Genomic DNA, 22,404 nt, shown 5'->3' with positions numbered 1-22,404 from the left:
GGTTTAGAAACAGTTGTGTATAAACTGGAAACAATCTCAGCAAGCCTTTATAACAACAAAGATCTCTTTGGGGGCACTGAAGTGGATTTGAACTTAAGCCAAAACACATTTCCAGTGCACAAGCTGTACAGAAACACACAAATGCACAATTGATATTGGTAGGGTAATATAATTGCCAACATTTTCCTGGAAAAATGAGAATGCAGACAGTGATGTTTGAAGATAGGTGTTTTTTTGTGCTCAAAAAAACCACTGAAGAGCAGTGCCTGGCTTGTGCTGGAGGTCTGGGATCCCAGCTGTGACCCCTGTTGCCTGCAAAGTGGCATTACCTGTTCTCGTCACTAGCTGGCTTTATCCCAAGATCCCAATACCTGCTCTGTGATGTTGGTGGGTGTACTGTACAAGCCCGGCTCAGATAACTCGGTGATAAGCATTTACTTTAGGGGGCCTTTGAACTTTTTCATTCATTTTTTGCAAGCTAAAAATCTTTGAAAGGGTGGCTTTGCCATTCAGTGTTCATCTCTTTCTTTACCTCCACAAAGGTAGGAAGCATGTATTTGTTGATTTGCTTCTGACACGGGAAAGAGAAACTCATGCTTAGCCACTTTCACCTTGTAATTTTAATTTGTCCCTGAATGGTCCCACTGACACCCTCTGCTCCATTCCCAGCAAACTGGTAAGTACTGTAATCTGAATTTCTCTGACTCCTCAAAATGCTTCTTTCTCTTACAGTTTGTGGTCTATACTGGTTTTTATATATTGATGCACTAATGTAAGAAATGTAAGGCAGTCACTTTGTTATTTGGAAAAAGAAGAAGAACTAAGCTCAGCTTTCAGTGTTGCCATGTTGATTTGGTTTTGGGTTTTTTTTACCTTTTTATTTTGTTGGGTTTTTTTTTGTTGTTGTTGTTTGTCTGTTTTTTAATATTACAATATTCTTGAGAACGGTCTCAGTTCAGCAAGGAACTGCTAGTCCCTCTGGAGATGCTGAGGGCTGCCGGGGGACTATAAAACCAGCACTGTTCATAGCCAGAATTGCTAAAACGAGCACATGGTTCTTGGACTGCAGCACTGGGCTGAGATTTATAGGATTCCCTTCTTCTAACCTGGTTCCTGTTTCAGATAAACCCACCTGCACATGTAAAGGGCACCCACGCACACAGAAACAAGCTGCTGATATTGTGTGTTAGGGGCTGGGGCTAGTACTTTGTCTTCCCTTCCTGTTTGTCTACAGAAGCCTCCCTGGGTACTCCTTGTCCCCAGCATTTGGAATGTGCCTTTTTCTGCACTGCCTAAAGCAGTTTGCTGGTGCTTAGGTGATTTACTAAAGGCTGCATAACTGCTTGGAATTATGCAAGGCTGTTTTTGGCAGTGCTGGTGTAGATATTTCAGTGCCCTGCCTCAGACTGATAGTGTTACTCAGGCAAGAGAAGGCAGCTCTGGAAAATGTTTTGAGTTCAAAAGGAAGAAGAATTTCTTTAATCACTCAGGCTCTCAGGAAACCCAAGACCCACAGGGAGAGTCTCCTTGTAGTTGAGACTGTCCCAGAAAATCAGTGGCATCTGAAAGCAAGATCACAGCCAAGGAAGGCGCTGCAATGATGGAGAGGGCCCCAGCCAGTGTGAGTGAAATGGCTACTGCCTCTGCTGCAGCCAAAAATTGGCAGGGAGACTTGGGGTTCGGTATTTCAGGAAGAACTGCCTATTTAGCAATGCCATCTTTTCTGTTTGAAATATCTGGGCGGGTTTGGGTCAGATAATCAGCTTTTAAAACCAGTGGGGCCAAGGATCTATTTCAGGTCTCTTCAGATGACGTTCAGGGCCTGATCCTCCAATTTCTTGCTTGCTTTTCTCTCTCTCTCCCCCTCTCTAAATATACATATCCTGACTGACTCCTATGAGATTAATTCAAACAGAGCAACTGCTGGATTAGACCTTAATCCATTTTCCATCCATTTAAATCATCCTGAATGGTGAGGGACTGCGGTGTGTTCCAGCACTGGCCTAGGACACATTTTATTCTGGCATCTTTCTGTTTTGCATCTGTTTCCTGTCTTTTTTCTTTTTTCTTTTTTTTTTTTCTTTTCTTTTTTTTTTTTTTGGTTTTGTTTTTTGTTTTCCCTTTGGCAAATGCTCTGGCTTCAGTTGTATTTGTAACTTGCAATCTTACCAATATGATCTAGCAATGCTATCTGTCTTGAGGGGATCACTCTTCCCCCCGCCTGCTCTGCAACAGCCAGTTCATTCTTACGAAACACCCCTCCTCTCATCCACTTGGCTTTGCTCTGCAGCTTCGTGGGGTGCGAACTTTGAAAGAATCAGCTCTGATTATTCACATTGATAACTCCTTTTTTTCAGCCGTGCCCCACTACACCGATCACTGGCTCCCACGTACAATAAAACCAGTGCTGCTCAGAAGGCAGAATGTGGGCTGCGGGCTGGAAGAAAACTCTTCTATAAGACAGTTTCCTCAAGGTAACTGGAGGTAACCTCCCAGCCACCAAACCCTGCGGGTACCAGCCCTTAATCTGGGAAATACCAGGGAGAACCTCCCTGCGCAACCCAAACCACAGTGGTGTGGTGGGGTGTTGGGTGTATGCACACACCGACCAAAAGCCTGCGCACAGCGCAGCCCAACAGCGTACAACCTCAGCTGGGGTCCAAAACACTGTGCAGGAGCGTAAACTCGGCCACCGAGGGCAGCAGCCGCTTGCCGCTTGGGACCGCGGGGAAGGTGAGATAGGGAGGGAAGGGCTGCCGGTGGCGACGCTCCGGGGCCCGGGACGGCAGCGAGGCTCCCCCAGCCGCGGAGGCTAAGGGGCGGAGGTGCCGCGCTGGGGGGAGGAAGCCTCGCCGGAGGGCGTGGGCTCGCACGGGGGCGAAATACCGCAGCGAGGGGGTAGGAGGGGCGGCCCGGCCGGGGCAGGCCGGCGGCGGCGCACGGCGGAAGGTGGCGGGCCGGGGCGGGTGTGCCGCCCGAGCGAACGCGGGGTCGTGACGCCCTCTGGTGGGGGCGGCGCGCAGCGCGGCCCGGCCCGGAGCGGGTCGGGGTGCTGGCAGAGCCCGGGGCGTTTCTGTGATGTGAGTGCGGGTGGAGGTCTGGGGAGGGAATGGGTGCGTGTGTGGATGCCAGTGCCTCCCAGCACGGAGAGCCTCTTTGCTGCGTTACGGTGAAAAGTAGATACAGCCCGTGCTGTGTTCTGGCCTTGTGGGCAATGCGATGCTTTGTCTGTCTTGGCCCCCAATACCTCTTTGAACCCCTCTGGGGTGGCGAGTGAGGACTGGCCCACCCAGGTTCCCAGCTGGTGCGAAGCAGCCGGTGGCTGTGCTCAAGAAGAGCCCAACCTGCAGCATGGCATGGGCCTGGACTGTTCCTTTTAGAGAGAGGGAGCCGAGCATAGCTTTGCCCCAAGTGGGTCAGGCACTAGGGGTCAAGGCACAGCACACCTTCATGTGCTGCCTCAGAAGGGTCTGCCCACTGCTCCTCATGCCTGAGAGCAGGACAGGTGCCACCAACATCCAGGACACCCCCCTTAGCAGACGATTTAGAAAGATGAGATACCTTCCTTTTCTCTTGCCTTTTCTCACACATGCCCTGCCTAGTTTTAGTGTGCTTTTGGTTTTTTGCATCTTGCTTTTGCTTTGTCGTGTCCTCCAGAAGAAGTCCTGCTTTCAGTAAAAGCTGAAAGGTTTGAAATGAAGGTTGCTGACCTGAAAGGTTTAGCTGGTTCAGGTCTGCTTCTTGCGTATTGTTGATCTAGGTTTGTTCATTCTTAAACAGTTTTAGATCAACTGGGTCAGCAGGAAACACCTGTATGTCACTGTTTGAGATAAATACAGTGGATTTCTTTTTTGAGAGCTGCAGAACAGAAATGTCATGTTGGCCCTTCCAGTCACGTGTAGGAGGTAGTTGTGGATTTCAAAGCAGAAAGCCTTTCTAGCAATGAGCTCCTTGAAGTAGGGAGGGTGCTCTTTGCTATCTGGCTTCAAAAGTGTTTTGAAAGTGTTGTTTGCTCATTGTCATTGGTGCCAGCCCAGATCTCTGTTTGCCAGTGCTGGTGGTTTGGCATCACTGATCTAGAGTGAGATCAAACAAGGGGGAATACGGAGCCAGAGCCTCAGTTTATTTACCCTAGTGTGACTGAATGGAGACGTGCCAATGTTAAATGTAGGTAAGCAAATACATAATCTGTCACTTGGACTCATTTTGACACTTAGTAAGAATAACTTACAATGCATCCTGTTGGACTACAGTGAAAAAGCAAAGACAGTGTGCATCTACTTTATCCATACGCTTCTAACTAAAGGGAAGGTTTGTAATCCGTTAGCAAAATGAAACATGTATCTTGCCTAACTCCATATTCCTGTCACCCAGGATAACTTGCATCTCCATAGCATTCTTCCCTTTGGCAGGAAGAATAACAAGTAGTATAAGAAATACTTTAATTCTCTTAAATGTTTTATAAATGATGAGTAGAGATTGGACTTAACCAAAATAATGTCTTTAAATACCTTTTAATACACCAACTGAACCATTAAACAATATAGAACAGCTTAAGACTATACATGTATTTTCCCTATTCTTTTATTATGCATAAGATTTTGTCATTATGTGCTGACAGTGGGCTTAGTAGCTTGGCAAAACTTACTTTTTTTTTCTGACGAATGTTTATAGCGGGTAAACAAGCAACTTAGTCTATCAGTGGAGCTGGGAGCACTGATCTTTTGTTCCTGATGAGCGTGGTCAAGGTATATGGCATCCTGTATTTCACCATTGCTGGTTTATACCTAGCTGGGCCTCTGTGCTTCACAAACCAAAATCACTTAAGTAGCTGAAATTGTTCTGTGCTCAGAAGCTCAGTTTTGCTAATTTGCTTGAAAGCAGTAGTAGTCTTACTTTAGCTTTTGTCTGTGAACCACTCTCTTAGCTTGGATTTGAAGGTATGTCCTGTACAGTCTGCTGCAGGCAACTGGTAACTGTGTTTGCGAGTAGGCAAACATTACTTAACCCTTGGATAATGCTGTGTTTAAATGGTTTAAATGGTTTGTTTGATTATTCATGTTTTTTTTCTGCTGACTTTCCCAAATAGTCCATTGAATAAATTTACTACCAGCTATTGAAACAGTAGTATTTAAGTAAATATTGCGCAGTATTTTCACAAGACCATTTTCTGTTTAAAAAACATACGTACTGAAACAGAAACTTGATTCAAAATGTCTCATTTAGCTGATCAAAGAAAACAAATGTCTGATCTCTGTCTCATATTCTGAGTTTCAGCATTATTTTGGCTAATCTTGCAATGAATTGCTGTGGACAACAAATTACTTAGACAAGGATTTCAAATTAATAACTGAGGAACTTGCAACAATGCAGATAAAAAATGAGAACATTTTAATTGGATGAGTTATTCACTGTGAACTATCCACCCTGTGCAGTAGCTATTGTTCCTATGGGGCTTTGGAGAACATTAGCACCTGGCTTGTCTTCCATGCTCCTTTTTGCACAGCAGCCTTGCAGGATACATGTGGCTTGTTGCATGTCAGACCAGTGGTTAGGTAAGACATCTGCAGAGAATGGTTTCCAAGATTTTCCTCTTGTAGGCCAACAGTTTGTAAACAGACTTTCAAAATGCTATGAAAATGGTTCCTTTTACCATCTGCCCCTGGCTAACAAAGAGCGGGAGCTCTGCACTTCTCTGTGTCTCTTTCTCAGTTCTTCTCCTGAAGGTGAAATCCAGAGTTAGAAGCCATTTTCTCTTGGATTTGCTTCATGGCTGAGATTTGTTAACAAGAACTTGATTACTGCAGTGGAAGTAACTTGGGAAGTAATGGCTACTTCTGGCTGTTTGCTGGAGTAATCAATTGCACTAATAGTGTAGCAGCCTGCTACTACTTGAGGTGTTCCTCCAATTTCAATAGCGTTTTTGCCCTGTAGAGTGAAAAATCTGGCAACAAAAGTCATTGCATGCTCCATCCATTCTGTCAGGCTGTGTTTGGTGACAAAAGCTTTGTTACACCTCAGACAGGCTCTGTAGAATATTTACAGCTTTCCTCAACTTCGGAGCTGAATCTGAGCTCCCTGCATAGATCCTTCTTTGCATGATATGGACTGCCCTGTGTGTGAATGTCACGAGCATGTTGAGTACAATTGAGTCCAGTTGTGGCAAGTGCCTTTGGCTGTTGAAGGTAAGAAATCATGCTTACTATTTTTAGGAGTTCTGTTAGTGATCAGAGGCAGCGGCCAGAAATTGAACTATATTGTCAGGTGAACTGGGCAAATATGAAATAAAAAGTCTTGAACTGGTACCACTGCTGTAGGCAACTAATACATGGTTTAAATGAAGGACAGAGTGGTGACAATCAAGATAATTCTTTGTTTTAATGCGTGTGTTCTAGTTGGCTAATCCCATGCACTCGTTAGTCCAAAATACCTTTCAATTTCTACTTCCTTATATTCTGTAAATATTGTGTAGCATGAGTTGCTGCATTTTTGTCTCGCCTTCCAGGTGCTGCAAAAGGCAAATGACCTTTGTCACCAGCATTTTCCCATGGTGAGTTTTGCCTGGAATTGGAGAAAAGACAAAAATGAAATTAACAGCTCAATGTGACCATGCAGCTCAAGTCACTTGAACCATGTCAGATGGCAAACTATATTTGTAGGGGTCCTTAGTGCAGCCAACTTATCTTCCAAAGAGGAAAGAAACCGTTTTTTTTTCTCAGATGGGTGCTTCACCTTTCACCAAGGGCCTCTTTTGTTCCTGTGTTTCATATATATTCTCTGTGCCAGCAAAAGTACTGCTTCTCATGGAATGAAGACAGTTAGGCAAACAAGGTAATCACTGAGGCTTTTATCAGTTAGTTCCTTAAAATTAAACTGAGCAACATTTATCCGGGAAAACATAGCATTGCTCTGCCTGGCGAATTTCCATTACTCTTGCATAATGTGGATACATTTGGCATAGACATACCATGAGGTTCAAGTCTCGGGAAGGGATGCCAAGTAGTCACATCTGCTGGCTTGGGTGCCAGAGCAAACACTCCGCATTGCTTGAGTCAGGGCTTATGTTTCTCTTGGAGTTCAAAAGATGAGTGGAGGGAAAATTAGCTTCATGAAGGGATTTCAGCTGAATGTTAATACAGTTGTCAGATTTCTTTATGCTGTTCAGGGGTCTCAGCACTTATTATCACCCAGATAACTCTTCCCCTAACACCAGGATGGCTCTTTCAAGATCGGTAAGACAATATGCTGGAAAAGCCCTGGGCTGATAAATTAATGTGGCTTTTATGAGAAAAAGATGTGGAATTCTTGTGCTGTATCACTTGCAAGATCCCACCTATTACTGAGTTGTGGTGCATGCAAATGCTTGCTCAGACATCCAAAGTTAAGTTTTCTCATAGTCCCAAGTACACTTCCCCAGTGGGCAGAAAAGCTGGTAGATTGCTCTTGTTTACTACCTTAAGCTCATATAGGCTCATAACTGAAGGAAAAGCACCCATTTTTTCCTCTACCTTGGGAACAAGAATCTGACATACAGCCAATTCAACAATTAAATTCCCTGTTTGATTTCATAACTCCTGGGTAATGGCTTGCCTTACAGATGCTATCAACATGTTCCAAGGCTAAGTAGAGACTTGCATCTCTCCTGACTACTGTTTAATGCATAAATGTAGTTACACAGTTCTGCATGATAAACTCAGTGCAGACAGTTGGTGTGGAGAAAGTAGATAAATTGTTGTTTTCTTTGCCAGTTAAAGATACCCAGTGGAGGGGTTTAGAGGAAAGTCAATACAGAACTGAATTCTTCTCTCACCCCAGTAACAACAACAAAATGGACAGGGGTTAGGGTTGGGCAGTTGTCACAGTCCAAAACTGTAAGAACACAAGATTCCCACAACTATGTCAAGGTATGTGTATCAGGGATTACTTTTAAGTTACTGAAAGCATTTGAATTTCTGGAAGCCCTCTGAAAACATAGCTGGCTGTAGGAGAGATACCAGGTAGATCACTCTCCAACATCACTTAACAGTGCTGCCTTAAGATGCTAATATTTGGAGAGTGAGATAGAGCATTCACCATACACAAAAAACTATGTCACAAGCAGCAGCATCACATTGTATATTTTGAGGGGGAGAGTCGTGGAACATTTGAACTGTTTTCCCTGCAGGAGGAATTCCCTACAACATTTTATGGATCCCAAGTTGCAGGTTTTTTTTTTTTTTTTCTGCAATCCTATTTCTGCAACATTTCCTTTATCTTTTAAAGGAACTGATGTTTATGGAATGTAAGTTTTAGAATCACAAGAACACGTTTATCTAAAGCAGCCTGAAATTGGTAGGTCCAAGTGTTCCTGGCAAAAATGGCTGAGTAGCCTTGGAATTGAAAATGAACAGTGCCATCTGAGTCAGACATACCTATCATAACCTCTGTGTGAGCTGCATTTAACACTCACAAAGTACATTTTGGAATTAACGCATGAGGTTTGTATCTCATACAAAAATAATCATTCATTCATTCATTCATTCATTCAGGCATTTGATGGTATATATTACTAGGAGCAAGTGGAGACTCATCCCTGTGATACATTATTTGCTGCAAGCAATTTGTGCAGATGTTACTCTTTTCAAAAGGGAAGTCAGCAAGTGTCTTCTGTGTAATGTACTTTATTACGACTCTCTTCAGTGGAGATCACTACAGATCCCTGATAGAGGCATTTGCCTCTTGTTTAATTCAGGCTTTGTCTGAACTAAAGGTGGGGATGGACTTGGTGTGTTTAGAGGCAGATACAGCCCAGTATTGATGGGTGGGAAGGGAAGCAATGCAGCCAGACACCTCCTATTATGCTCAGCTTGGCTGTGCTTGCAGCACTAAGCAGGGCTGATGGAGGAGGCTATGTTATTGTCCTGAATTTCTGTACTTATTTCTGAGTAAGCAGATTAGTGGATGTTGTCAGGAGGCTTCTCTGCTTGTCTGACACATTGCAAAACTAAAGAATGTGATTTGGATCTGAAGCATTGTGAGCTTTCTCCTGAAGTGACATACATACTTTGAAATGCCCCGCTGAAATAAGAGTATCAGTGAGTGACGTGTTGAAAGACAAGTTTGTGTGTTAGCCCCTAGTAGCCAAGTCCAATGTTTGCAGTGAGCTCAGACGAGGCTGCCCAGGACTTCATGTGGTTCAGTCTTGAAAATTTTGAAGGATGGAGGCTACACAACCTCTTCATTTCATGGAGAAATGACATTTGCAATTGTTGAGTTTGCCACCATCAAAGGTAGAAGCTCCACACACCTTCAACCAGGCTGCTGCCTCTCTGGTACAACACTTCTCCCTGCTGACTGCGGAGTTCCCTCTTCATTAGTGAGATTGTAGGTTGTCAAGCTGGTTTGTCACAGGAAAGAGATTCAGTAGAGCAAGGTAGAGGTGCAGAGGCAACTGTGGACAGTTTTGACATAAAAATCTTAAATACTAAAGCTGCCCCACTGAACTGTGCCAGCACACCTCTGGACAGCCAAGCCTAGTAATCCAGCTGCAAGAGTGATGTTATCTGTTGTCTGTTCTATCACTGTCTGTGTCATGATTTTGAAAGACTCTAGATGTTAGCATGGGGTATAATGGAGTGCATTTAGAAACTTGGAAGAACTAGAGAGTTGTCCCACCTTTCCCATGTCCTGCAGAAAACATACAAACTCAAATACTTGCAAAATATCTTTAAAAGCAAACCATTTTTGTTGTAATAAAGGAACAATGAAAGTACTTTTGTATTTACTGTGCTTCATTGCACTAAATAGGATTTAAGTTATTTCTCATGATCAGAACTACATCTACAATGGGTCTATCAGAAGCCATTTATGGCAGGATTATTTTATCACATGGATAGTTGTGGAGAAAGAGCAAACACAATCTACTTGCAAAGCCCCATTTTCAAAATAATCTTGCAATAAGATACACCATAAAAGAGCAGCCCTAAAAGCAAAAACCCCCACAAGGACTGTCCTTCAATCATTTCTGTGTACCAGCCTCCTGAGTATGAAATACCATCATGGCTGAACATAGAGAAGTAAGTGATTTATAGCTAAAATGAATCCTGCAATGGCTAAAGGTCTGCATGAGAATGGAGAGTTTGTTTGCTGAGTTACTATGCAAATTTAACAATTAAATCTTCTCTCAGCTCCTGAGGGAATAAGGGGGATTACTAAAGTGAAGGAATTTGACACGATTGAAAAAAAAGCAGATGAAAATGTAAGGATTCCCTGTGGTTGAACAGTTCTGCCCTGCACAGAAGGCATCACAGCAGTTAGTGAGAATTACTACAGAGATTTCCAGGAAGATTTGTACAAAGCAGGAGAAATACAATGAGGAAATATAAAACCTCCACGTCGTAAGTCAACTTTTATTTGTTTTTCTGTTTGCAAAACTGAATTATGAATTTGTCTTCAAGGCCTCAAGTGAATTCCACACTTCTTGCTTCTTCATCCAGCCAACTAAAAATAACTAAATAACCTCAGGAAGGGGTTGGGGGGGGAGGGTGGTGAGGTGGGGGTGTAGAAAAAAAGCCACCCAAGAAACAACAATTCTCTTTGGTTTGACTGATCTGAACCTTTTTAATTTTTATTTTTTGGGTTTTTTTTCCACTATGCCTACTTCCTAAGCTTGGTAGTTTGAACAAGAGACTTCTGTTTTGACAGCCTGTCTCCTGGGTTCTCCACTGAAAAGGCCAAAGCTCCTACTGAAGCAGCAGTAGCTGCCTTTAAACAGGAGATGAGCACTTTATGCTTTCCTGTACTGCATGCAAATACAGAGTCTCAGTGCTACCCGGCTCTGCCAAGCTTCTGTCTAACGTGCCTTCTGCATGGCAATGGCCAGTACAAGTGATCATCCAGCAATGTGTCTTTGAGTGTGTTAATGCCTCTGACCCTGGTCCACTGATCACCTGCTTTGACAGGGGACTCGTCATCTGTACAAACAGCATTTACAGAGCATGCAGCCCCCCTGCTTTACGTGACAGGGAGCACTGCTTTATGCTCTGGCTGTTCAGCAGACCTCGGTTAAGGGCAGCTGTCCCTTCCATGCTTGTAAGTAACACTTCCATGACAACACCTTGAGCTCATTAGTTTTGTTTATTTCCTTCTAGAATGGCAGTATATTTTCTAGCTTTTTAAGAAGTGTGCTAAAGAATGGGCCATCATATCTGTTACTAAGCTACCCACAGGGTAATTCAAGAAAAGGTTGGAGGTTTTAAAAACAGAGGAGAGATGGTCACACAGCAGAAACTATATTTACTTCTTCAGCCCCCACCTCATCACTCGATCGTTTGTGGCGGTGCCAGAACCAGATCCCAGTACATACATCTGTAGTCACACAAGCATAAAAATGTGTTTAATAAAGCGAGAAACTCTAAACCCAAAATTAACAAAACTTCAAGCAAAGTCAGTCAAGATGCTGCCTCTGTTACCTTGCTGTTTATTTCTCTGATGAAGGAGAAAGTGATGCTTCCTTTCCTTTGCCAAGGGGAAGCCAAGTAGCCAGTCAAGCCCAGAACAGTTAAAGGGGAGTGGACTCTATGGGAGTGGGGGTGCACACTGGTTATCAGGGTGTATGGGAGTGGGGGAGCACACTGGTTACCAGGGTGTTTGTGAAGGTGATCTTTGAGTTGACGTGTTTTTTCCTGCAGCCACGCAGGCAGCTTCTTGGCTGCCAAGGCACGGCCCACCATCCACATTTCGTTTTTGACATGTCTGTGTCCCCCCAGCCAGGGATCTGAAGCTATAAAATCTGTGCCAACAGAGAAGTCAATGCCAGTGATTGGGAAAAAAATTCATAGCCAGTCAGCGCCATGAAACATGCCCTAGATTTGCACCTTAGAAACAAAGAAAAATACAGAAACAGAAGCATGCAGAATATGAGATATCCCAGCTAAAAAACTTTCACCTTTGAGAATATTTTTCTCCTCTGTTATATTTCTGTCCCTTTCCTGTTATTCTACTAGGACATGCTAGACCCATTCATGGAAAATAAACCCATTGTCCTGGGTACCATTGGAACTTAACGATACGTGTTGTGAGACAGTGACCCTTTGCTCTTCACTTAGCACTTACTGTTGTAGCGCACTTTCTGTCTGAGAGCCTGTAGAAAAAGCAGAAGATATTTTTTCCCCTCTCTGAAATGCTAACATGTTTCTGCAGCTATGTCACTTCTGCTTCCTCCTCCAAAACCATACATGAACACACATATTAGACTTGATAGTAGAAAAATTTCTTCACCAAAATGGTGGTCAGGCATTGGAACAGACTTTCCAGGGAAATGGTGGAGTCACTGTCCCTGGAAGTGTTCAAGAACTATGTAGACGAGACACTTAGTGACATGGTTTCTTGATGAACATGGCAGTGCCGGGGGTACGGTTGAACTTGATGATCTAGAGGTCTTTTCCAACTGAGTTCATGCTACGCTGTGCTACGCTATACTATGCTATGCTATATGCGGAGTCTCCTTTAGTAATGTCAAAATCCTTTGCTGATTGCCCCTCCCAAAAAATAATAAAAAAAAATTTATAATTCTATTTAATAGATTAATTCCCTCCCTAAATCCCACAAAATCTGGTTAAATCTCAAAATCTCTACTAAGAGATTGTTTGTAACTTTCACAATAGAAATAGTTCTAGGCACTGTTGTGTGAAAGATCGTGCATGTACAGTGGATATTCCCATGTTTTTGTTCTTGTCTTGCCAAACATGATTAGCTCTTTTTTATTCCTATTATAAAGACTAGATCTTAACTGCAGCATGTGGGCGGAGATTAGGAACCACACCACCACTGGTTTTCTTTTTTCTTCTTTTCTCACACATACCTAGCCACGGAGAATACAGTTAGCTGTCACTGATGCTGTGAGCTGTGCACATGAACGGCAACCAGGCAGATAACAGCAGGCCAGGGATAAAGATTCATCCAACAGACAAATGCATCAGGATTGGGGCAGGGGGGAAGGAGGACAGAGGTGGCAATGCACCTCAGCTAGCTCACAGGTAGCAGAGAGGAAATAGTACAGAATGTGCTGCTCCCTCAAAAGATGCTGAGAGCAGAAGCAGGAGAGAAAATAGGGAACTGACCACAGGTAGTTGGCTAAAAAAATCACAAAGAAGATAAAATGTCACCTTCAAGGAGGAGGTGGTTCTGTAAATGCTGATTCAGATATAGTCTGAAGCAGGGCAGGAAGATACTGAAATGAAAAGGCTTCTGTTTACTTTAAGAAATTGCTGTACAATGACTATCTGCTTGGGTCTCTGCCACTTTTCTTCCCAGCATTTTCTCCCTCCTATAAGCTGGATGGTCTTATTTGCAGTGGCAGTCTGGCTCACAGGCCCTCCTTCCTTCTCTACCAATTTGCCTATCACCCCATCCAGCTTTCATAATAGCCAAAAATCCTCCATGCTCTTGTCTTTTGCTGACACCACTTTCTGGAGTATTTCAGGTAGCTCAAATTTAAAGCCCGTGGTCTGTGACACGCAGTAGGTCTCACTCCCTTTGTGGGCTGTTCGCTGTTCTCCACGTCAGGATGCAAATTACAAGAAGACACAAAGTGAGACTGAGGTATGCTTAAGGAGTAGAAGAACCCTTCAGTGTCTGCTTGCTATATACCAGAATGCCATCCCTTAGTTTTATGAGCATCAGCTTAACTCAGAAAATTAGGGGGAAAAAAAATTCACCCTGAAGAACATTTTCTCATTCAAATTAAACATATTTTTTCTTGGACAGCGTGATCGCTAAAGAAAATGCTGGTACAACTTTAACCTTGGCAGCATGAGTACTGGGGCTGTGATAATCACTGTAAAAATCAGTATCAGTACTTCAAGCATGAGTAAGAATCCTTGAGAACATAGCTTGGAGTGGTAAAAAAACCAAAAAAGGGTCACAACTCAACAAAAAGGGCTTGGAAATTTCCCTCCCTCTGCTGAAGTTCAAAGTCTTCTTTCTCTATCTTTGATATGAAAAAAAATATGGGAAAATGAAATATAATTTTTCTTTAATCTTAAAGCTAAAGTTTAAGCTTAAAGCTTAAAGTTAAGTCCTATCTGCGTGCAGATCTTGACAGCTTCAGGCCAGAAGAAAGTAGCCATTGTAGAACTTGAGCACACAAGTTACGACATATGTAGAAGCTGTGTGCATGTGTGAGAACAGTTGCAATAGGGACAGCCTGTTATTAGCAAGCAGATACTCTGAGTTTCAGGTTCATGTTACCATGAGACTCGAAAAAGTTGAAACTCAGCCTAACCAGGCTGCCAATGGCCTCTAATGAAAATTTCCATTTGGAAAGGCTTGATGTTGACTTGGCATGACACCAAACAAGCAGCCTGCTGCAAAATTTTACACCAATTGTATTTCTCCTAATTAAACCCTGTCTGACCTCAGCATTAAGAAACAATTTGTTTCAGGATATAGCCAGCACACATAAGCAATTACATTCTGTTTGCCCTATTAGCATTATTTGGTTTCTATGCTTTCCAGTGCTCCTACTATAGCAAATGCTGCCTGGGAGTCAGAGATATAGAAAGTGTGGAGTGCTTCAACTTTTTTTGTGTGGTGGGCAGGAAAAGGAGAGCAATGGAAGTTTAAACTGAAAATATCATCATCTTTTAGTCAAATAATAGGCACCCAGAATTAGTGATCAGATGGTCTCTTCAAGTTTATTCTGGGACAATGGAGACAGAAATAAAATTACTTGTGCAAACCACTGAGAACTTATATTTAAATTTGCTACAATTAAAATATAAAATAAAGAGGTTAACATAATTATCTGTTCTCTCCCCTAGCTTGTTGTTTTTCATACAATTCTCTAACTTCTGCTTCTCACCAGTCAGTTAGAAATATCAGAAAGGACCGACTTCAGTGTCCTAACTGTGAAACACTAAGCCATAATCTACCCCTAACAAGACACAGGATAAACTTATTGTCTCTGACTTTCTGACAGCCAGGGGAATGTGGCTGTGGGAAGAGAAGTGATTTGGAGGTGGAGGTGAAAGGTGGGACCATGCTGCACCTCCAAAGCTAAGAGGCATCTTGCAGAGACTTTTCCAGTTCGTTAGGAGTAATTCTCACTGTTAGTTCAGTACCCTTCAGGCAGAGAGAGGAGAATTATTTAACACATATGGGATGTGAGGATATAGAGATCATCTCTGCATCATGGTTTCTTCACCAGCCAGTGCTCTGGAAGACCTCTCTCCCCCACTGATGGGTTGTTGCTCATTGAGTAAGGACCTAGTGTGATGAGGAGGCTAGAGGAAGGGGAGAAAAGAAAAGGGGCAGCCTATCGACCACACATTCTGCAACATGTGCAGATGACTAAACTGTGAAATATAGTGGTGAACCACAAAGGAAAGAGATAAGTAAAGTATCCAGAATGAGTTATGTCTAGCATGAGACAAATTAGTTACAGTTTGGAGATCTCAACATCTTTAGTCCACAGTGGGATAGGGCTAATACCTAAATTAGACCTTTTTTCATGTTTGTCTGCCATTATGAGACTGAAGAAGACTTTCTAGTGTTCAGATATTCAAGGAACTGACTGGAAAATAGCAGCAAGATGTGTTTGTGCCAAGGCCATTAACCCTCCATTCTTGCCAACATCAAATTAAATAAACTGAGAAAACAATTTGCATAACACTGTCACTGTGATATACAGTCGAGGCAACCTTTTGGAAAACTGAGCCTGTGAAGAAGTATAGTACAGTAGACACAATCAGTGACTACGGGGTCAGACCTGTGAGTGACTAAGCTCGACCTCTGGAAACAAACTGCAGGTCCGTGCACAGCCCTCATGTGCAGTTGTGCAAAACTGCTGCAGGGCTTATATGGGCCATGAAAAACAGACTCCCGCTTTGACTTCTGGTGCAAACTGCTGGTATGTTTTCCTGACAGTCTTCTAGAAGCTGATGAGATCCAGGAATATGCACAATGATGTGAACTATTCAAAAGCAGTAACAGAACAGCAAACATAGAGTCTGTGGTGGCTGGAGAACATGGAGTCAGCCGGTGTGAAAATGCATAAAGTGATAACTTCTTTCACTGCCTGTACCTGTTCAGACCTCAAAGAGGGAAAGGAAGGAGACACTTTCTCTTTGTAAGCAGTTAAACTGTCTGCTTGAGCAGAACAGCAGCAGTCACTTCCCTGGCTTGCTTTCACTTGAACTAAGCACATCCGGGAGACACTTCTGTACCATATTTGAGCCTGGCTATTTTATGTGTCCATGTGGCAGCAAATGGAGTATGAAAATGTGCAATTAAGGATCAGAGATCTGAAACTCTGAGACACAAGACAGTGTAAGGCACATCTGGAGTCTGAAATCTTTATGCTGAACAGGCAAAGCTACTTATGGTTGCTTCAGAATTGCTATGGCTTAGCAAAAAATCGTATATGTGGATAATGATGAAAGTATGCTTTAACTTGAGAGATTCTTTCTGCTCTCAAGAAAACATTTAAGGCTGAGTAAATACAAACATGCATTTTACACATTGCCTAACTACACTCATTCTTTTCTGTGTATTTGCATATTTAAACCATTGACTGTAAAGAATGTCTTGTGCTATCCTACATATAAGCTCAAGAGAGCATGTCTAAATCCTATGCTCTTTGAAAACATAAGCTTAATTTTATTTAAGTACCAACTCATGTAGCTTAATTTTCTTTCTTGTTTTGATTTTGTTCCCCCACGTAGGTCTCATCAAAAACAAAAGAACCACCCAAGTACAACCTACCTTAACACCTGCAAAATTAAGAAAAAGCCCTACAAAAAGGGAAGCTCTTGCTTGGAGCTGTCTGTGAGCAGATACAACATGTTCTTTACAGTCCATTGTGTAAATATGAAAATATGTGGAAATGGAATATATTTAGGCAAGTTTTAAAATGCATAATATTTATTCAACTCTAATAGCTTCTTATTAGGAGTCAATAGAGTCTATCAACTAAATGGGTATTTCAGCCATTTTCAATAGACACATTATTTACTCAATAGACCATAATGATTCTGAAGGAGGCATTAGGGCCTATTATGCAAATCTGTGTGTATTGTAGGTGTATTCAAAAATAGTGAAATTTTGACCCTGGCTGTTATACAGATCCTGATGCCATTGCTCTTTAGAAAGCAAATTGTGTAAACCTAGTTTGAACGAAATGGAAAGGTTAGAAGTAGCACAGCAGAAATAATAGATTTTTTTTTGGTTGGGTTACTGAGCAGAGAATACAAAAAAAATCAGTTCAACTCTAAGCAGTCTTTTTCTTCAGCAAAATAAAAAAAAAAAGGAAAAAATAATTGTGTCTCAGAAGAAGCATTTCCTTTCACACACAATGTTTTCACTCCTTTTTTACCCAGTAGCTACACAAATAACGTCATTGCATTTTTGGCTGGTTAGAGTATTCTCCCAGGAGACCTGCAGTGAATAACCTGCTTGACACCGAATGTGAGACGGAGGAGTTTGAACATGAGTTTGGACTCTTTCTAAGATGGCAATGCCAGTTCACCCAACACTTCTGTTGGTCAGACTTCCTATTTCTTTCCTTCTATACTGCTGACAAATTATTTCAGGCTGACTGAGAACATTTTTTAAGATTCTTTTTCTTATAATTTACTGCAGAGAAAAACTATAAAAATGGCCCATCTGTACTGGCATGGGGAAATCCTCATAGCACTTGGTAGGTGACCCGGTTCAAAACTAATATGTATTATTGAAGATCCTCCATCTGATTTCAGTGGGGTTTAATACTGTGCTCCTTGTTGCATGCCAGATAAAAAGAGTTTTCATTAGGAACACTTATAAGCATCCTAGAGGAGACATATAACTAAAAAGATACTTCTGACTCCCACAGAACCACATGAAACTCTCTCACGTTCAGCTGAAAGTGTTGAAACAGGTGTCTTAATTCTTATCAAATATTGAAAAAAAACCAAACCAAACCATTTCTGAAATAAAAAAGAATTAATGTCCATACCCAACTATTTAACGTAAAGCACTGAACCCTGAGCTAAGACATCCAGCCTAACTGAAAGACCAGAAATAATGCCATAAAAGACTGGATAAATTTTTTTGCACATGTGGCTTTGTAGTTCATGCAAAATCTCCAGTTACTGGGTAGATATTGCTGCCCAGTGTGGCTCTCCACCGCAACTTTGCAGAATACAAGATACCATGAATGTGACATTAAAGAAATAGCAGATTGACTTTGCTTTAACTTGCAGTGTATTGGGAAGTTTTGATTTGAAGGGCTCCTTTTTATTTCCTTTTTTTAAATGCTGAAATATTCAAAACCAAACAAATGACCAAATGACTGGGTCTGCTTGTGTCAGGAACAGACACATAAAATGCATAAAAACAGCGAGTTATATGCAGCATCAGCAGTGACTGTTACATTCTTTGTCTGTATATGAGTCTGTGTAACCAGTGCTTTTAAGAAAGGGCACAGTTGCTGGTGAGGCAGGATTTGTGGAAAAAAGCAATGTTTTGTATGAAATGGTACTGTTTGGAATTATGTGCACCGAACTAATAGATATGCATTCTCAGTTGTGTACAGCTGGTGTATTTGGAGAAAACCAGATGGACTTCTGGGCACTCAGACCCTTCATCACGTTCTGTTCATCGGAAATTAATTTGCAATTACAGCCTGGAGGATGACCAAGATTATGTGAATGTGTTACATTATATAGTATGCTTTTAATATCCTTCTCTGAAGACCATACAAGGTGAGTTAGCTACACTGCCACTTACAGCTTCCTTAGCTTTAGTAGGGGCAGAAAATAGGTCTTCTTTCCAGAATAAGATTGCTAGTGAACATTAACGCAGGTGTCCATAAGCTGGGAGATGCTACTGAAAGCAATGGGAGCCAAATGATCAACCCATGATAATGGAGCTGGGCAGTTGTTATTGCTGGCCTGGAGCCCACAGGAGGGTATATGAGGTATGAATGGACAAAGCATAAAGATCAAGCAAGAATGTGGGTGAAGGTTTAAGTATCTTGACTATCTAGGCAAAAGTATGCTGCTATGCTTGTCTATATTTGTGCTTTATGATCTCACACCACCACCAACAGAACTTTCTTTCTCTTTCCTTTACTTTTTTTTTTTTTTTTGTCTTCATGGAAAAGAATTATTGAAATGAATTTTGGGGCAGATTAATACCCTGGGGGTGCTTTGGCCCATTACTTTCTTTTAGATCATTTGCCTTTAACTCTCACTTGAGCTACTGTTCGACAAAGTTAATAGCAGCAAATTCTTCAGGGATGGTTTATTAAATCATGTCCAAGAAAATAAATAAAATGAATGAACAATCTCAGGAGAAAGTCCTGACATTAAAAAAAAAAAAAAAGTAAATGAGTCTCAGAAGTATCAAGCCATGAAATAAGTGAAGTACATTAGCAAAAGTGAGATATGTTTTGCAGAAATTGGAGAAGATAAAGTCTTCTCCAGGGACCACACCTGAGTTCTTGAAAACTCAACCAAAAGCTGTTTGTGTACCGCATCCTGGCATCTAACGGGACAGACCTGAACGTGCTCTGTTCATAACTCCCTCCCACTCTCACAGCATTTCAGTGTGCTTTGGCTGCCACTGAATCAATGGACTTTGATATGAGGAAGCTGGAGTATAGCTTTGAACTCCACTGAACCCAATTATATCTGGTCATTTCAGAGAGCTGTGGTGGTGTGACTCTGAACTAGGAGGCAGAGAGTTCACAACAGATGTGAGTGCTGCAGCTGCAGGAGCAAATTCATTCCATGCTGTGGTATTGCAGTTGTTTTTTTTTTCCAGAAAAGAACTGGAAATCTGAACTAAGAACTAAGCTGCACTAATTAATAGGAGGGGATTTTGGCAACTGGTATCTGGTCTGTCTTGGGGTTAATGCCTTTTAATTGCCATGGCACAAGTGGTAGGTTTTATCTCTGATTGTTACTGGAGGTGCACAGGGGATTCAAATAATTTGCTGAAATGGGGGGAAGTCAGCTTTTTTTCCACTACCAGTATAGAGCATATCTCTTGTCTTTGGCAATTGACACATGCCATTTAATGCTCAAGAGAGGGTAAGCATAGCAGGAACCTTAATTTCCTAGAGATACAGGGAATACCACATCAAAATGATATTAGAAGGCAGACTTAGTTTTGCCCATGGCTCATGTAATTAAAACCTAGCCTGGTGACAGGGTACTGCATATAGAGAGAAAGTTACCCTTGGGCAGAGGACTGCTAAAGTCTTATGCATCACTAAAGTCCTATTAAAACCTTTTTTTCTTGGCTTTATTAAAACCAATTTCATTCCTTGTCCCTGAAAATGCACCTGTGAAATGTTTCCGTAGGCCTTCCCTAGTATAGACAGCTTTCAAATGCTCATTGCTGATTCTGTTCTCACAGGGACAAAGCCAGTGAATTAGTCCTGATCTCCACCACATTAATCAAGAGCGGCTTCCACCTGGTTTTCATGGCTGCCATTGATTTCCCTCAAGAAAAGAGGGGAGGACCAAGAAGTCCTCCCTGCCAGCATTTTCCTCACGTGGAAAAAACCATGAAATTGTGCACCTTCCACATGCACATAGTCATCTTCCCCATTAAAAGAAAATAAAAAATGCATGGTAATGTCTAGTCCTTCCACTCCGGAATATATTTCAATTACAGATAAACCTTTGCTTTGTATACATAAGATCTTCTGAGACGTGCTCTTGTTTTGTGGTCACATAACTGGAGTTTGACATTATCGAAATCTCTGCTAAACCCTTTTTTCTTGTGCTTGTAACTACTATCTAAGATGTTTAGTCTCTGTATATTGCCCTTCTTTGATTGATTGTTGGAATATTTTTCACTCATTCTAAATATAATTTTAAATGCTGGAAAGATCTTCTTTGTATAGACTCTGACCAATGCTGTGTGGAATTTAAACTTACTAAATTATTATAACACATTAGTTTGTAGTTCTAATTATTCCTTGTAGTACTTATGCAAAGCTGCCATGAAACAATAGTGAAAAACAAACTTTTCCATGTTAAAATAGTGTTAAGAAATCTGTGGTAAGAATAGTGAAATTCAGTTTCTAGACATACTCGTGGTCTTGAGATGATCATTTTCAGGTAGTCAGACTGGAAGTGGGAAGGGAATGATTTAAAAAACATATTATGAAAAGAAGACCCTCCAAATTTTTAAGCTGCAAAGCTAAGCCAAGTTATTGGTTACTATCAGGTGAAACAAAATTAGTGGAAAGTAATTATAACAGAATTTAGAGAAAATAGTCTCCTGGAAAAGTCTCAAAACAAAACTGGAAAGCTACTGCTTCCCAAATGGTAACAGTAGTTATAAAGGACTCATCCTAAAGACTGTATCTTGTTTAGCTTTTAAGAAGGCATGAAAGATACTGAATTTTTAATTCTAAAGAACATTTAAGGTAGAGTAGCAAATGGAGAATAAAACCCCCAAAGTCCCATTATTTTACCTCCAGAATTGCCAGTAAACATTTTCTGAATGTTCTTCAGATATTAAGGACAATTTTTCTGCCTTAACTTCACCTAACTAAAAATTAATTGTGTTATTTATAATAACTGTCTCAAGCATCTCTCTTTTAAAAATATTTCACGTATAAAGAAATGATGGCATTCATCTAAGAAAAATGTACAATGGCCAGAAGCAGAAAGCAACTACTAGCAATGTGAAATAGGACTTTGTTAGTGTTTCGTATCTCTCAGGTTACTTACCTATTTAAAGATTTGTAAGGCCAATCCTTCAAGGTGTTTTTTTTTTGCCAGAGTACCTGTATAAATATAATCTGCAATACGACAAAGCTGAGGTGGATATTGAAGCTGGTAACAGTTTTTTATATTTTCTGATATAAGGAAATTAATTTAATTGCTTTAATCAAAGCAAAATACAAACGTCAAAAGAGTATTAATAACCTCAACCTCAATAGAAAGGCATTTGATCATGTAGAGTGGGATTTCTTCTGAAAATTATAGAGAAACCTCACTCCAAAGTAATGTCAGATGCTGAATTTTTCCATCTGTGGTGATAACATTCAGTGTAGCAACAGATTAACTTTCAGGGACAAGGAAACAGATCTGGATGGTTTTGTTGGCATTGTTATGCTCAAACTGCATATGCTCTGGTATATTCAGTATGATTCTGAAAGAGAATTGACTTTTTCTATTCAGTTTCTCTTTTACATACAGGATCAGCCTCAAACGTTTGAACCACATTATACTTGCATTGCCCTGTGGGTCTGTAAAAGACACATATGGTCCCAGAGAAGTCCGTATAGTCCCAGAATGCTGCAAAGCTGACATATTCTGATGAAGGTCATCTGTGATATTTTTTCATCCATCTGTTTCTGCTGTCCAGTTGATAAAAGCAATTACAACTCATTCAGTTTTCCATCCACTACAGTTAGAGTTG

The 22,404-nt window shown here is 41.4% G+C and overlaps 1 long non-coding RNA gene across 1 annotated transcript; it reads left to right on the top strand.

Annotated features, from left to right (window-relative positions):
- Positions 1 to 1,447: 1,447 nt before the first annotated feature.
- Positions 1,448 to 21,801, top strand: LOC136014309 (uncharacterized). Its single transcript, XR_010612622.1, has 4 exons — positions 1,448 to 1,621; positions 2,358 to 2,474; positions 18,544 to 18,722; positions 20,383 to 21,801. It is a non-coding gene; the product is annotated as an uncharacterized LOC136014309 (long non-coding RNA).
- The last annotated feature ends 603 nt before the right edge of the window (positions 21,802 to 22,404 follow it).

Source organism: Lathamus discolor, chromosome 5 (genome assembly GCF_037157495.1).
Source record: "Lathamus discolor isolate bLatDis1 chromosome 5, bLatDis1.hap1, whole genome shotgun sequence".
NCBI lineage: Eukaryota > Metazoa > Chordata > Aves > Psittaciformes > Psittacidae > Lathamus > Lathamus discolor.
Note: the sequence above shows the minus strand (reverse complement) of the source record. Positions and strands in the feature narration are given on the sequence as shown.